Genomic DNA, 5,686 nt, shown 5'->3' with positions numbered 1-5,686 from the left:
GGAGCCAACAGTCGCCTCCTCCTCATATTCCTCCCTTGATTTGGGGTTAAGGATCGGGCTGTTGTCAGCTGAGGGCTTGGGAGTGAACCGGCCGGCGGGCTTGACAGTGCAGCGGCCGGCGGGCTTGATGGCGGGCTGGTTCTGGATCGGGGCCGGATGCTCTCCAGACACCGGAGGATCCCTTCCCTCCAGCTTAGTCCAGTGGTGTCTGGGAGGTCAACGGGGCGGTAGTAATTTGCCCCGATCCAGAACAGAGAGTTAAGAGTGGTGTCATCTAACGGCATCTTAACGGCGAGGCCACAGAACTCCCTGGCGTACTCCACAAACGGAAGATCTCTGCGGGCTAGGGCGGCGAATCTCACGGCGATTTCCATGATCGCGGAGGGGAAAAAACAGAAAATAAGGAAACAAAAAAGGAAACAAAAACGAGGAGAAGGGGCACCGCTTACTGTTCAGTCCTGTGTTCTGTTATGGTTAAGCTGCTGTGGAGGAACGAAGGAGCATGGAGACAAAGCAGTTGCAATAATCACAGTCTTTTATTATATCCAAACTGGAGGAAACACAGGGGAGCCAGGAGAAACACACGCAGCATAAGGAATAGACGTTTAACACAGGACGCTAGACACAGGAAACACTGGGCTTATAAACACAGGGAGAACTGAAACAGGTGGAGTAATTAATCACAAACCATGGAAAGTAATGAGGGAACACCTGAAATCAAAAGACAAGGGATAAACTGGATAATGGGGAGCAAAACCATAAGACATAGGAACAAAGGGGAAGTCCAAGCGCGTGACATTGAGTGATTCACTTTTCTTTTATTGTTTGATTAACAGCAATGAGACAGACAGCCTATTAAGACCTACTGTTATTCACAGATCTAATATATTGTTACACAGTAGATCTTTTTTCCCTAACAGTTAACCAAATATTCACTTAAGACACAACAGATTATGTTTGCGTGAATACTTGCCAAGACTTTTTTTTAAATACTGCATTCTGTGTGTAGCCTGTGCTCTTTTAACATTAATCAAGTCCCACAATTTATATTCTCTTTCCTGCATGTTCCTTTCAAAGCCGAAACCAAAATGTCAGAGGTATTTTGGTTTGCTTTCGATGGACGAATGCAACTTTTTAAAACAAAAAAGGAAGACCTCTCAGAAAACATACAAATAAAGATCATTTATAGGAGCATTGGGATCGCTAGACGAAGGCTTAATTAATAAATTTTTGTGAAAACCTCAAATTCGACCAAAATTTATATTTTTCACTTGTTTTGCCTGTAGCTCGTAATTAGCCTGTGCACATTCTTACTAATTTTGCTAGCAGAGGTCACATTTTTTGATACCAAAAACAATTTTTTCCCCCTCATGTACAACTTATTTACAGAATAAGATGCATGCATATAGTTAAAAAATGTTTTATTTGGTTAAAAAAATGACATTATGACATAAAATATGACTATAGTTTGATTATGATTTGATGATTACTAGGATACGACTTTATTGCATTTGTTGCAGCTGTAAAAATAAATTAAATTACACCCCTTCACCTCATAGCAGCTCCATATCAGCTTTGGATTCTTCTTAGAACTATTATGACTGAATTTCTTGTCACTCTTCTTATTTTGAAATTATTGCATTTTCTGCATATGTGTGTAGCTAATAAATATTTGGTTATTGTCAGGCTAGGGGATTCATGCCTTAAGGATGTATCTTAAATTGTCTAGTATGGCAGCTGAAACCCTTAAAGCCTAAGCTTTCACCAAATTCAAGAATTACCAATCAATGTATAATTTTCAAAAGTTGTCCTGACTGAAATGATTGAAAGTGGATTGATTATCTTTATAGTTCCCCCAAAACAAAACATACTGATGAACAGTATAAGAGCAAAATGCCAGCAGATTAAAGTTAGCTAGTATTAGCTGCCCTCCTTTGATTGTTCATCTGCTGTGAAGTGTAGCATCCGTGCAATGCAGCAACAGGCAATGTTTTGGCTCTCAGATTAAATATCTCCCTGTTTCACATCTATCCTTTACACTTTGTTTTAAAGTTTTAAAGTGCTGTAATTTGAGCATTGACTCTTGTATGTTAAACTGGTTCAATTGAAAAGGACATTGTAAGCTGTTTGATAAAATACAGGGCAAACTGTGTCCCAAATGGATTATATAGAACACAGTTTTGTTTCTTTAAATATGGGACAATTCTATATTATGCATATGGGATGGTTGGCAATCTTAAGCTTGACAATAGAGCTCAGCTGTTTTTAAAACAGAGTAGCTTTTTAAAAAGCTGTTTTTTTCCCAACAAATTGCAATGTAGTGTAGACGTTACATCATTGTTTTATTGTCATAGTGGTTCTGTTTACATACACAGCAATACTTTGATTATTGGCAATAATCAGTGTAAGGATTTACTTTGAAAGTTTAAGTTTTGAAATGAAACTGCCCATTCTTATTTTTTTACCTTCTGCAGAACATGAAAGAAGATATTTTGAAGATCATTTCAACCCCATTCATTTTCACTGTATGGACAAATAAATACAAATAAAATAAAATAAATCTTAAAGCTTCACCAACACTGAAAAACGGCATGGATCTTTCAATATGAAAACTCTTGTTGGGATTTGAAAAGCAAAAATGTATCAATAACATCATGTTTATTCACACATTGACCTTTCCTCTCCATTCCCTCTCCTTTCTGCTGAGAGCCAAGAGTCAGAAGTCAAGAGGTCAGCAGGAGTCTCTTCATGACCTGACCTTCAACACAGAAATAAGTAAAATTATGACCTTTCTCCCACCTACAAATGGTCTCTCTTCTTGTTTTTTTATTTGTCAGATTGTTTTGAATTGTGTGTTCATTATAAGTAGGCCATGTTATATGTGGATCTATTCACCATGACACATATCTGAAGGCACAGTCTTAATATAGCTGACAGTCGTTTGATCAAAGAAATACGAACATTGTGTTTAATTTGTAATGTCTAGAATTTTTCTTGGCAGTATGTCCTCTAAAGAGAGAAATAGTTTGAAGTGGACCTATTCTGTAATCCATGAAGGGTAAAAAAAAAGCAAGCCCAGTGAGATAAATCATTCATCATGGATTATAGTTACTACAGTGGCCTTCCTATTTCTGACACAATGAAGTCTAATCCTAAACTTTAGGCTGGATTGAGCTAACCACGGCTGTCAATATTCCGGGCCTGTCATCTCCGACGCGGCACCCATAAAACTAGAGGCTCTGAATAGAACCTGAACATTTGCATTCCAACTAGCATTAATGTGAAAGGGTGGAACAACTCGCTTTGAAAGTCATCCAGTGTGAAGCTCACAACTATTAGCAAAAAGGGCTGGAGGGAGGTTGAGCGCTTTCTGCCGTGTTATATCCTATTCCCCAGTTAGGGCTCTTTGCTGGAATCGCTGGTGTATTTCGTATAGAAGCTTATGACTCCACAATGTGTGGAAAATCCCCCAGCTGCCTTAGTCCTTGGGCATTGAAAATGTCATTTTTAATCACACTCCCCTCTGAGATCCCATCCCTGTGATCAAAGACGCCCAGACTTAAAGTTAACATGTCAACAAAGATGCAGTTTGGGGACATCTCTGAAGATGCCTTTCACATGGATGAGTGGGTACGCGAGGAGTGATTGTGGTGTATACAAGGGTAGAAAAGAGTCCTAGGAGGATCCCTGAATGGGTATTTAAATGTACAGTAGCAGTAGTAGTAGTAGTAGCTAAGCACTGGAACTTATGCATGCATGTGTGAATGCAAGGGAGTCAGAATGACTCATATTGTATTTAGTGGTTTCTTCAAAGGAAGGCATCTTGTTTTATCTATATTTTCAAAGTAAATGTGTAGGTAAAAATGTCTATTGTCCGTTGTTAATCGTGTAGCGATGCATAAAGTACCACTTACACTGAAGTTTTTTTTTCTTCTGTTGTTAATGTAGCAAATTCTCAAGACCAACATGAGTGAAGTCTGCATGGATAATTTTTTCACCCTTGTGCAAAACTCCCAATCTTGCTTATTCTTGAAATGTGACCACGCATTAATACTAATTTGATTACATACATTTTTAAGTGTTTATTGTTAGCTTTCTATGTACTTATACAAGGTGAAATTTTTATTTGCTGGGAACTTTTGCACATTATTTAGTTATTATCCTTGCAGAAACAAGATTTCACACAAAATTTCATCTTTCTTTTCATGGCTTTTGGGTGGATTTTAACCACTTCTTTATGAGAAAATGAGACCAAAACCAGTCAAATGTTTGGATACAACAACATGGTCTTTTGGATCATGAGAAACATTTATTTTGGTGTGTCCAACTTTTGACTGGTGGTCTGTTTAAAAGAGGCCTATCAGGCTATACAATTTATTTATTTATTAAATAGTATAACTATTATAGTATTCTGTGTTGTCTTTTTTTAACACAAAATATGAAATTGACTTAGCCCCAAATCAAAATTTTGATTAATCAATGGATTGTCACAGAATTAAATATTATATACAAAATTTACAACAAAAACAAATAAAAAAAAATGGTTACACTTTATTTCGATAGTCCACTTTAGACATTCTATTAACTATAAGTAACTTTGTAACTACATGTCAACTACATGTCAACTAATTCTCATTAATTTGCAGCTACATGTCTACTAACTCTCAGAGTAGACAGGGTAGGTTTAGGGTTAGTAGAATGTTGACAAAGAAAGTGTTAGAAGATATTAAGCAGACAATCTACTAATACTGTACTAACTGCTAGTTGACATGTAGTTGCAAAGTTACTTACTGTTAATAGAATGTCTAAAGTGGACTATCGAAATAAAGTGTAACCGCTTAACCTGTTTTGAAATGCATGGATGGATGTGAATTAAATTATCTGTGGATGCTGTTCAAGAACATTAGGTAACACTTTATTTCGATAGTCCACTTTAGACATTCTATTAACTATACGTAACTTTGTAACTACATGTCAACTACATGTCGACTAATTCTCATTAATTTGCAACTAGATGTCTACTAACTCTCAGAGTAGACAGGGTAGGTTTAGGGTTAGTAGAATGTTGACAAAGAAAGGTTTAGAAAATATTAAGCAGACAGTCTACTAATACTCTACTAACTGCTAGTTGACATGTAGTTGCAAAGTTACTGACTGTTAATAGAATGTCTAAAGTGGACTATCGAAATAAAGTGTTACCAAAAAAATTTCTGAACATTTTAGAAACAAATATGTACATGACATTGCTAAGGCTTACATAAAATAAGGCTATATTTTTCTCATTCTCACTAATTCAAGTTTTTATATGAATGAATCTCTGAAGGGTACCGACTGTCTTCAGAAAAGTTTCGGTGACATTTTCATTTTATCTGAAAAAGTAGCATTTATGAGCAGCGCTGCTTTGTGTACAGCTGTTTCCGGTGAAACCACTGTATTTCTGATGTTCCAAAAGCGCTTCCTGCTGGCAGAGAATGAATGTGCATTTTCAATAATCCCGTCTGCAGTTTTTGTTCAGACCAATGCGAAAATCCACCCACATAACCCCATTTTAAATTAATATCATAATTTATACTTCCGACTCTTTTCTTAAAAAAATGGTTTAAAGGCTCAATTGTGAGGTTTATCATTTTATAATTTATTTTGTTTTTGTGAAACCTGTAAATCAATTGCTATTTCGTGGTCTACA

The sequence above is a fragment of the Sinocyclocheilus rhinocerous genome, unplaced genomic scaffold, assembly GCF_001515625.1.
Source record: "Sinocyclocheilus rhinocerous isolate Xijiao unplaced genomic scaffold, SAMN03320098_v1.1 scaffold1443, whole genome shotgun sequence".
NCBI lineage: Eukaryota > Metazoa > Chordata > Actinopteri > Cypriniformes > Cyprinidae > Sinocyclocheilus > Sinocyclocheilus rhinocerous.
Note: the sequence above shows the minus strand (reverse complement) of the source record.